Genomic DNA, 12,489 nt, shown 5'->3' with positions numbered 1-12,489 from the left:
ACATATATATATATATATATATATATATATACACATACACATATACATACATCCCTCATATATACATAAAATAATAACAGAAAACAACTCCAAGGGGGGGGGGGGGGGGAGGAAATCAAATCCCTCTCCCCACCCCCCATGATAATATTAAGCAGTAAGGTAAGAGAAAAAAAGGGAGGGGATATAAACCAAAACGGGGAGGGGGGAAGGACGACCAACATCCATTATGTCCTACAGTTTATCTAAGAGAGTCCAAGAATTCCTTAGCCTTTTCTGGTGATCCAAAGTTATATACAGAACCTTCATGGTTAAAGCGTAACATCGCTGGGTAGCGTAAGGGGTACGTTTAAGTCCCTTAAACGCTTCTTCGCCTCGTCAAATGTCTTCCTCTTTCGAACCAGAGCCGGGGAAAAGTCCTGAAATAGCATGATCTTGGATCCTTTGTGGATCATAGCTTGGGGGTCTTTTCCGAGATTTCTAGAGCCTTCTAGGAGTATCTGCCTCTCCCTGTAGCTCTGCAGCCGGAACAGGACCGGGCGCGGGCGCTGGTTCGAGCCGGGCTCGCGTATTGCGACCCGGTAGGCCCATTCCACCCTTACCTGGCCTGATCCAGCTTGCAGATTTAAAAGTTGTGGCAGCCACTGCGCGACCCGGTAGGCCCATTCCACCCTTACCTGGCCTGATCCAGCTTGCAGATTTAAAAGTTGTGGCAGCCACTGCTCCAGGAATGCTGTAAGCTGGCCTTCCTCTTCCCGTTCGGGAAGGCCCAGCAAACGAATATTTTTTCGGCGACCTCGATTATCGAGGTCGTCAATATGATTTTCGAAGGTCCGGACTCGCTGCTCGAGAGTCCGGACCTGATCCACGGCCGATTGAGCGGTTGTCTCGGAGGTCGCGGCCTTTAGCTCCGCCCCCCCGACTCGGCGTTGAATTTCTTCAATCTCTCGGTCGTGCTTCTGCAGCGCGGCCGAGAGCGACTCCCAACGATTTCTGGATTCGACAATAAAGGCATCGATCTTCGAGTCAAGCTTGGAAAGCATTTCTGCAAGGCTTGCTATTGTTGGTAAGTCCCCCGGGGCGGCTGTGGACGCCTCTGCTGCAGCTGGAGAGGGTGGGGGAGGGGTTCCTGCTTGCTGAGAGCTGCGGACTCCCTTCCCTTTAGTCATTTTAACTTAGGATTAAATTGTTTAAATGTAATACTACACAACTAATTAAATTACAAAACTATTATAATTGATTTGGTGAGCTTGGTAGGGGGTAGGTGACCCACTGTGCCCAAGTCTTGGGAGGAGCACTATAGACTCAGTCTTACTGGCTCGCCGCCATCTTGGATCCCCCGCTAAGTGATCATTTGTAATGAACTTTCACATATTTTCAGAAATACCAAAATTTTCACCACTGACATGGGGCTGACTGATTTGGAATTATTAAGTATTTCTCTTTTTTAAAAAACAATGTATAACATCAGTCTTTCAGTCCTCTGAAACTGTATATGTAGCCAGAGAGAATTGGGAAATGATGGTTAGAGTAGGATCAAGGTAAACGCTAAGGTCTTCTTTAGGTATATCAGGAATAAAAGAATGACTAGAGTAAGATAGCCGTGGAAAGTTATGTGTGAAATCTGAGGACATAGGGGAAGCACTTAATGACTACTTTTCTTCAGTATTCATATTGGAAAAGGGCAATGTTAGTTTAAATACGGGGATACAGGCTATAAGATTAGATGCGATTGAGGTTGACAAAGAGGAAGTTTTAGCAATTTTGGAAGATTTGAAATTAGATAAGACTCCTGGGCCAGATGGGATTAATCCTCTGATTCTCTGGGAAGCCAGGGAGGAGATTGCACAGCCTTGGCTTCGATCGCTATGTTGTCATTTGTCAGTAGGAGTAGTGCCAGAAGACTGGAGGAAAGCAAATATGATTCCCTTGTTTAAGAAGAGGAATCAGGACAACCCTGGTAATTATAGGCCAGTGAGTCTTACTTCGGTTGTGGGTAAGGTGTTGGAAAAGGTTATAAGAGATAGGATTTATAATCATCTGGAAAGGAATAATTTGATTAGGGTAGTCAACATGGTTTTGTGAAGGGTAGGTCGTGCCTCAATAACCTTATTGAGTTCTTTGAGAAGGAAACAAAACAGGTGGATGAAGGTAAAGCAGGTAATGTGGTGTATATGGACTTCAGTAAGGCATTTGATAAGGTTCCACACAGTAGGCTATTGCATAAAATGAGGAGTTTCGCATTGAAGGCGATTTAGTGGTTTGGATCAGAAATTGGCTAGCTGAAAGAAGACAGAGGATAGTGGTTGATGGCAAATGTTCATCCTGGAGCTCAGTTTCCGGTGGTATGCTGCAAGGATCTGTTTTGGGGCCATTGCTGTTTGTCATTTTTAAAAATGATCTGGATGTGGGCGTAGAAGGATGGGTTAGTAAATTTGTGGATGACATTAAGGTAGGCAGAGTTATGAATAGTGCTAAAGGATGTTGTAGGTTACCGAGGGATGTAGATAAGCTGCAGAACTGGGCTGAGAAGTGGCAAATGGAGTTTAATGCTGAAAAATGTGAGGTAGTTCACTTTGGAAGAAATAACAGGAATGCAGAATACTGGGCTAATGGTAATATTCTTGGCAGTGTTAAACATATTATAATAGACTGTCATTGGTTAAGCTTCAGCAGGTCACAACTCTCCGGGCTGCTCTCGACTCAATGCACACACAAATGACTGAAAAAGGGGTCTCCTTTGCCAAACAAAGACTGTTTGAATTCAGAGATAAACCTGGTAAATATCTGCATATTTGACTAGGAGGAAAAAATCTTCCCAGTCTATTACTTCTGTAAGGGAGAAGGCTGGTATGATTCGCAAATTGAAAATGATCAATTTTAGGTTTAGGGAATACTTTGAAGAGCTATATCGGTCGGATGGGGGTGAACACAGTACAATGGGAATGCAATCCATTTTTGAAAATCTGGATCTCCCCAATATAAGTAAGGAGCAGGCTTCCCTTTTGAATGTGCCTTTAATGGTACAGGAAGTGCAGGAAGCAATAAGACATCTCCAGGGTGGCAAAGTATCAGGGCCAGATGGATTCCCATTAGCCTCCTTAGGGAGGCTAATATCTTTCTTATTTTAAAGAAAGGAAACAACCCCGAAGAATGTACTTCACAATTTCGCAGTTGAATGTAGATTTCAAACTTTTATCCAAGATGCTGGCTCTGAGGTTGGAGAAGGTCCTGCCCATATTATAAAAGGAGACCAGATAGTTTTGTTAAGGGCTGTAGCACCTCCAAAAATATTAGGAGAGTACTGAACACAATACATGCATGCCAGCAAAGATTGATTTCGGGTTTGGTGGTCTCGTTCGATGCAGAAAAGGCAATTGATCGGATAGCATGACCGTATCTATTTGAGGTTCTAGAACGTTTTGGTTTGGGGGATCCTTTGCCAGATGGGTAGCAGTACTGTATAATGATCCTAAGGCGGTAGTCATTACAAACAGTATTAAGTCAAATAACTTTAATATTGGAAGAGATAGTCGATAGTGGTGTCCTTTATCACCGCTGTTATATACCTTGGCAATTGAACTGTTAGCCGAAACTATCAGGAGGGATCAGTAGCGCCAAAGATGGGAATGGGGTAGCATAAGATCACCCTATATGCTGACAACATCCTTTTATTTTTGGCCAATCTGGAGAAGTCTGTACATGTACTGTTCCAAACAATTAATTCATATGGTGGTTTCTCGGGTTACAGGATCAATTTTACAAAATTGGAAGCCATGCCTGTAGGGGGATTAGTGGAGGTGCCTAACCTGAAGGACGGAACACAATTCCCGTTTAGATGGTCGCCAAAAGGTTTTTTGTATTTGGGAATTCGCAGGCTGAGGGAGGGGTGGATCTTTTGGATTTGAAAAAATGCCAAGTAAGTGCTCTGTTAACATATGTTGGTGAAGCCTCAGCAAGATGGCAGCGATTCTGTAGAACTGCTGCTTTTTGCCATCCCTGGCCAACTTATGTAGTGGAATTATTACTTTAAAACCTTACAGAACACATTTTTGTTAATATTTGGGTGTGGGAAGGATGCCAGAGGGAAAAGGAGCGAGTAAACAGCAGCACCAGGCATACCAGAGGCAGCAGCAATAGCAGCCTCTACTGAACCCCCCCGGGGACCTGACAGACTCACAGGAATTTGCTGCAGTGATGGAGAGATATACCTTGAAAGTTGGGGCTATGATTGAGGAGATCCATGGAAAGATTCATGCCCAGGTCCAACCGATCGCACCCATGCTGCAGAAGCATGAGCAGGAGATCCTCCGAAAATCAAGGTTGGAGGATAAATCTTCGAATTGTTGGGCACCCTGAAGGCGAGGAAGGTGAGCGGCCAGTCAGCTTCTTTGAAAGCTGGCTACCGAAGCTTTTGGGCCTTCGCATCAGTCCAGCAGGTTGCAGACTGAAAGGGTTTATCGGGTTACAGTGCATAGGTCAGGGCTAGTGCAGTACCCCCACTGGGTCCTAGTGCACTTCCACTCACTTAAGGACAAGCAAAAAGTGATAGAAGCTTCTAGACTACTGGGAAATGATCCGCAGGCACTGCTGTACAAGGGGTCAAAAATCATTTTTTTCCAGGATTTCTCTGCAGCTTTAATTCAGATGAGGAAGTCCTTCAATGAAGTTAAAAAGAGGCTGCGGAACCTGGGCATTCAGTACTCCATGAGGTACCCCGCAGTGCTCCGTTTCAGCCAAGAAGACTCAGTTTATACATTTGACTGAGCGGATAAAGCTAAAAACTTTGTAGACACTTTAAATTAGATGGATTGGCCTGAAGAATATGGTTAATGTTTGTTCTCTTTTCCTTCTTTCCCCATGATTTCCCTTCTTTTTAAAATTTATTTCTTTCTCCCTAATAATTTCTTTTTTAGAAAGGGGAGAAAAAGCCTTGGAATAAGTTGTTTCTTTTTTTTTTAAGAATGGATTTTCTGATGGGAAATTTTGTGGATGTTCTTTGTTGTCTCCCCTTTCTTTTTTGTTTGTTCTATTTCTCTTTTAGTCACAAATAGGGGTGACATGAAGCCAGGGATGGGTGGAGTGCTCATCCTGACTTTGTCTTTTTTCTGTTGATTTAAGGATCATCTCCTTGCTTTTTTTCCTGGCCTAAGGCTGGGACATAGTCCGGATTTGAAGGAGCTGTGAAGGAGGGAATGGGTAGGGTGAGTGCCCCTATGGGCTGGGGAAAGAGTCTTCCATTCAGGGTTTTATAGTTGGTTTTCTTTGTAGTTTTTTGGTGGTAATAGTTGTTTATAGTTATGATAGAGTAGTTTTTGTATATATAGTTCTTCAACTCTATGAGTGTTTATTTACTTGTGCTCAGCGCTTTGTAAGCAGGGCTTTCCCTCCGAGGGGTTCAAGGATGTCTGAAATGGGATATGGTTAAGTGTCTTATTAAATGGGGCACCTGGAACATTAAGGGAAGTCATTCGCCTGTTAAAAGGAAAAAGTGCTTTCTAGCCTTAAGAGGGAAAGGGTTGATATTGCTTTGTTGCAGGAAACCCATCTTGATGATGGGGAACACCTGAAATTACAACTGGGGGGTTATGACTGAGTATTCTTTTCATCTTTTACTACTAAAAGTAGGGGAGAGACGGTACTTATTCAGAAAAATCTTCCATTCACATTATTAGAGCAGGTGAAAGATGAGCAGGGATGGTTTGTGCTACCTAAAGCCCTGATACATGGGGAGGGATATGGCATTTTAAATGTCTACTGTCCTCCGGCACATCCCCTCAAATTTTTGATTAGTGCTTTCTCTAAGTTGAGTGCTTTTGGAACATGGCACATTATTTATAGGGGGGGATTTTAATTGTCTTTTGGATCCGACAGTGGACAGGATGCCTTGTGGGCTTCCAACTATTTCTTTGCAGACCAAGCAGGTGGTTGACTTATGCAAGGAGTTGGAGCTGGTGGATATTTGGAGATGTCTTCACCCTAACGGCAGGGACTTCACCATTTTTTCAAATCCACATAAATGTCACATGAGGATTGACCTCTTTCTGGCTCCCTCGGCCCTTCTGGATTCTATTATAGGTTGTAAAATTGGGAATATAGCTATCTCTGATCATGCAGCGGTATATTTGGAGGTTAAGGCCAAGAGTGAAGGGCTAGGTTTGCGGGATTGGAGTTCAGACCCCTTTCTCCTTAAGGATTCCAAATTTGTGGAATACCTTTTGAAGGAGTTTCAGGAATTCTTGACTATCAACTCAGGCACGGCTAGTAGTCTGCCTATGCTATGGGAGAGTGCTAAGGCCTTTGCTAAGGGATTAGCTATTTCCTATTCAGCTAGCCGGAAACAACAGAAGGAGGAACAGCAGCGTCGACTTGAGGCGTGGTTGAAAGCTGCCGAAGTGGCACATTTTGCACGGCCTTCAGTGACTAAGCTATACAGTGGATCACGGCCTCCGGGCTGCCTTGAATTCAATACTGACACAATATGCAAAGAAAGAACGTGCTTTTGCTAGACAAAGGCTGTTCAAATATGGGGATAGGCCAGGGAAGTATTTAGCGTACCTGACTAGGAAAAAGCGTGCTCCCCAGTCCATTACTGCAATCAGAGACAGCGCCGGAGTCCTTACATACGATGCTAAAAAGATTAATGAGGCTTTTTGGAGCTTTTACTCTGAATTGTATCGGTCTGAAGGTTGCGAGGACAGGAGGGCTAAAATGGAGACCTTTTTTAAGAACTTGGACCTCCCAGGGTAACCTTAGAAAATGCCTCTCTCCTTAATGCCGCATTGACAGTTCAGGAAATACAGGAGGCAGCTAGGCAACTTCAGAATGGGAAAGCGCCTGACCCCTGATGGTCTCCTGGGTGGGTTTTATAAGGAATTTATAGGGATTCAGTCAGGGCTGATGTTGGAGATGTACAATCACTCCTATATGCATGAATGCCTATCACCATCTTTGAGGGAAGCTAATATTTCTTAAGAAGGGGAAGGTTCCTGAGGATTGTGCCTCATAGAGGCCCATCTCTCTATTAAATTCAGATTTCAAGATTTTGTCCAAACTCCTGGCGCTGAGATTGGAAAAGGTGTTGCCCCATATTGTTAAAGAGGACCAAACAGGCTTTATAATATTAGAAGGTTGCTGAATATGGTCCAAGTTTGTCAGCAACGATTTATTCAGGGGTTGGTGATTTCCTTAGATGCAGAGAAAGGTGGAACAGACATATCTTTTTTATGTCTTAGAACAGGGTTGGGTCGGGTCTTTGCTAGGTGGGTGGAGGATTTATAGATGGAAATGTGTTGCTGGAAAAGCGCAGCAGGTCAGGCAGCATCTAGGGAACAGGAGAATCGACGTTTCGGGCATTAGCCCTTCTTCAGGATTTATATCGCCACCCTCTGGCCACGGTCATCACCAACAGGGTGAAGTATGGGAATTTTAAGATTGGTAGGGGTAGTCGACAAGGTTGGCCCCTCTCACTGTTGTTGTTTACTTTGGTGATAGAGCCACTGGCAGAGGCCATTTGTCAGAACGTCCACATAACCGCTCCAGAAGTGGGATCGAGGGCACACAAGATTACACTGTATGCTGATGATGTCCTTCTGTTTTTATCGAACCCGATGACCTCCGTGCCCTATTTGATACAATGTATCAAATCATTTGGGGCTATTTCAGGATATCAGATTAACTTTGCACAATCGGAGGCCATGCCTTTGGGGAACCTTAAGGATATGCCAGAAGCTGAAGGTAGCCCTAAGTTCCCTTTTAAGTGGTCGCGGGTAAGGTTCCAATACCTAGGCATTTTTATTGCCCTCAAGTTTGATCTGTTATTTCGGACTAACTTTGCTCACTTGCTCGACAATATTAGGCGAGATCTCCAGAGATGGGAGGCTCTTCCAATTTCATGGCTGGGCCGAATATCTCTCATTAAGATGAATGTTCTTCCTCGTTTCTTTATTCCATGTGTATGCTCCCTATAATGTTTCTCAGGTCAACGCTGTGGAAGCTTATGGGATGGTTTGGTTCCTTTGTCTGGTATCGTGGATGGCCCCTCATCAAACTTACTAAATTGCAGTTGCCTCAAGGAGGGGGAGGAGTTGATTTCCCAGACATCAGGAGGTATTAATTGAGTTCCCTACTGTCCTTTGTCTGCGATTGGGTAGGTAATGATCCAAACTCAATATGGCTGGATATTGAGGCCTCCCAGGCAAAGTGCCCTCTTATTAACCTGTTGTTCATGGATAACATGAGGACAGTTATGGACCACTGCTGGAACCCCATTGTCATTAGTACAGTCAAGACATGGAGGGCGATGCGTCAGAGTGAAGGTTGCTTATCCAAGACTTTGCCACTTACGACTATAGTTGGCATACCAGGGTTCCGACCAGGGATGATGGACTCAGGGTTCAAACTATGGGCAGCGAGAGGAGTTCCTAGTTTGGGAGATTTGTTTGAGGGGGAGGTTATGATCTCTTTTGAGTAACTTATCTGCAAATATGGGTTGCCCAGCAGAGATCTTTTCCGTTTTTTTTCAGATTAGGGATTTCATCCAGAAGAAGACCACGCTTCTCACTAAGCCCTATAAGCCTGATACAGAGAGGTTGTGCTACATTCCACAAGCACCCTTTCAGTAGTGCCCTCTATTGTCTGCTAGGTGGCAGGGCCTGGCAGGATATTAACCAGTTATGTGAGGTCTAGGAGCAAGAGGTAGAGTGGAGATCTCTTCTGAAACATGGAAGAACATATGGGAGAATGCTCGAAAGATTTCAATCTGTAATAGGAAATGCGCTACACAGTTAAAAGTTCTGCACAGGGCTCATCTGGCACCAGACTGTCTGGCAAAGTTTAAAAAAGGGGCATCTTCAGTGTGCCCCAAATGTAAAATAAGTATAGGTACTCTTATCCATTGCTTCTGGACATGCCACAGGCTTTGTGTTTATTGGAACACTGTGGCGGGAGAGATAGGGAGGGTATTGAGGACTGAAGTCAAAGTAGACCCGATATCTCTCCTCTTAGGTCTACCAAATTTACCATCTTTAGACATGCATGGGAAGAAACTGTTTAATATTCTTGCATACTGTGCACAGACGAATATTCTGATGAACTGGGTGTCTGAGAACCCACCGGGCTTGCTGGGATGGCAGAAATTAATTATGGAGCCCATTCCCTTAGACTTTTTTTTACAAACATGGTGCAGCACGCAACAGACCATTTTTATAAGACATGACAGCCTTATTTGAGTTATTTGGATATAGATTTGTCAGTTATCTGAAGTAGAGCATTTGTTTAACCAGGATGGTTAGGTTTGTCAAACTCTGGGCCCTGGAGGGGGTCTCCTGAATTAATATAGATATATATACAATGCTCCTGTTCCTTTGTTTGGGAGCTTTGCACCAGGCATAGCTGTTCTATATTTTGTGGGGTTTTTTGGATTTTTGATTTTCTTTCTTTCTTTTTTGATCTATTAGTTATTTACTTATTTATTGGTGTTGCTTTGCGCAGTGTTAGGGTTTGTTTTGTATTATAGGGTTGGTTAGTAGTTAGTAGACAGTAGTTGTATTGTAATTTGTGTTTTTTTTCTTATTATACTGATATTTGTTATTGATTGTACTTTTCAATAATTTTATATGTGTATAAAGTTTAAAAAATTTGCTAATAAATATATTTACAAAAAAAATATGTTGGTGACTGGGTACGGGGGAATTCGGAATCAATTTGGCTTGATATTGAAGCGTCGCAGTCGAGATGTCCTTTAATTAATTCATTATTCATGGATAAGATGAAATCCATGACCCAGCAGTGTAAAAGTCCAACTATTTTAAATAGGATAATGAGGCAAGACGAGGGCAATTAGTCTCAGACTTCGCCATATACCCCGTTGGTGGGAGCCCAAGGATTTAAATCTGGGACAATGGACTCAGGCTTTAAGGTATGGGAGAATAAGGGAATCTTCTGTCTGGATGACTTATTTGAAGGGGAGGTCCTGATTTCATTTAGTCAGGTAAGTCAGAGATTTGGATTGTCTACTAGCGACCTTTTCCGATATTTTAAGATAAGGGACTATATGCAGAGGAAGACCACGCTCAGTATTACAAATCAGACGTGGAGAAAAGAATACTCCGGTGTATGGGTCCTCTTTCACTCAGTGCTTTATATCATTTACAGAAAGGTCGTGCCTTGGGGACATGGAAGGACTCTGTAGGACGTGGAATCAAGAGTTAGGAGAGGATATCCCATTGGAGGTATGGGAAGACATCTGGGGGAATGTAAGAAAAATCTTAGTATGTAACAGAGCGCAGGCCATGCAATTGAAGATCTTATACAAGGCTCATATGGCGCCAGAGAGGCTAGCTAAGTTCAAGAAAGGAGTATCATCAGGGTGTCCCCAATGTAAAATTAGTATAGGCACTCATACACACTGTTATTAGTCCTGTTGTAAGATCCAGAGATACTGGAATGCTATAGTAAGGGAGCTAAAGGTTATCCTGGGGATTGAAATTAACGTGGATCCGGTATTTCTTCTTTTGGGGCTACCAAATTTGCCCTCTCTGGGGGAACATGGGAAGAGATTGTGTAATATTCTCATCCACTGTGCGAGGAAGAACATTTTGGTGAACTGGACGTCAGAAAAAACACCAGGTCTTATGGAGTGGCGTAGGCTGGTGATGGAGCATCTCCCCCAAGACTACATTACAAATATGGTGCACCACAAAATGGAACAGTTTGACAAGAGGTGGCAGCCTTTTTAAATTATATTGACGCTGACTTATCGGCAATATTAATCAGGGCTGTGGTTTAACTGTGGGAATCAGTATGGGTGCCTGTGGGGCCCTGTGAGAAGGAGACTGGGGGAAGAGAATATGGGTACTGTAGATGGTGCTGCCAGGGATGGGAGCCTCAGTGGAGGTGTGACAAGTGAGATAGAATAAAGTAATGAGATATTATTTAATTTAAGTTATTTGAATTTAGTTTAAGTTAATATTTATTTAATATGTTTGTAGTTTAGTTTAAGTAGATATGTTTGTTTTGGTCAAATAGTAGGTCGTTTATTAACAATGGTACTGTGTTATGGCCTTTTTTGTTCTTTGTTTTCTGTTTTGATGGTGTTATTCTTTTTCTTTGTATATAAATGTTTTGTAAAAGATTTAAAAAGATTTTCAATAAAAATATTTACTAAAAAAAGATTCTTGGAAGTGTAGATGAACAGAGAGATCTTAGTGTCCAGGTGTATAAATCCCTGAAAGTTACCACCCAGGTTGATAAGGTTGTTAAGAAGGCATAAGGTGTGTTGGCATTTATTGGTAGGGGGATTGAGTTTCAGAACCACGAGGTCATGCTTCAACTGTACAAGACACTGGTAAGGCCACACCTGGAGTATTGCATACAGTTCTGGTCACTGCATTATAGGAAGGATGTGGAAGCTTTGGAAAGGGTTCAGAGGAGAATTACTAGGATGTTGCCTGGTATGGAAGGGAGGTCTTACGAGGAAAGGCTGAGGGAACTGAGGCTGTTTTAGTTGGAGAGAAGAAGGTTGAGAGGTGACTTAATTGAGACGTATAAGATAATCAGAGGGTTAGATAGGGTAGACAAAGGCTTTTTCCTTGGTGAAGGCTAACACGAGGGGACATAGCTTTAAATTGAGGGGTGATAGATTTAGGACACATATTAAGGGTAGTTTCATCATTCAGGGAGTAGGAGGGGCGTGGAATGGCATGCCTGCAAGTAGTAGACTCACCGATGTTAAGGACATTTAAATGGGCATTGGACATACATTTGGATAATAATGAAATGGTGTAGGTTAGATGGGCATCAGATTATTTTCACAGGTTGGCGCAACATCAAGGACCGAAGGGCCTGTACTGTGCTGACTCGTTCTATGTTCTATGTCTCTCTATATCCTATCTTTTTTCTCTTTAACAATCTGGAATGTACTTTCTCTGGACCTGGTGGTTTATCAATATTCAAAGCTGCTAAATCTTTCATAGTTTCCCATTCATTATGTTTATCTCAAGTTAACAATTTTACAAAAGGGAAATTGTTTTTGGCAAAGTTAAGATTTTTATTAAGGGTTTACCTAAAAGGTAAACATAGGTATGAAGAAATATAGGCCAAAGTCAGGTATCTGGAGTTAGGGCACCAATAAGCCATGATCATAGAGTCATATGGCATGGAAACAGATCCTTTGGTCCAACTGGTCCACGTCGACCATGTTCCCAAAGTAAATTAGTCCCATTTGTCTACATTTGGCCCATATCTCTCCAAACCTTTCCTATTCGCTTAACCACGTATCTCTTAAATGTAACTGTGCCTGCATCCATTATTTTCTGTGGCGGTTCATGCCACATACGGACCACCCTCTGAGAACTCTGCTTATTCACCTTATTTATGCCCATCATGATTTTATTAGCCTCTATAAGGTCACCCCACAAACTCTTATGCTTCAGTGAAAAAAAGTCCCAGCCTCTCCTTATAATTCAAAACCTCCATTCCTGGCAACATTCT

Source organism: Chiloscyllium plagiosum, chromosome 19 (genome assembly GCF_004010195.1).
Source record: "Chiloscyllium plagiosum isolate BGI_BamShark_2017 chromosome 19, ASM401019v2, whole genome shotgun sequence".
NCBI lineage: Eukaryota > Metazoa > Chordata > Chondrichthyes > Orectolobiformes > Hemiscylliidae > Chiloscyllium > Chiloscyllium plagiosum.
Note: the sequence above shows the minus strand (reverse complement) of the source record.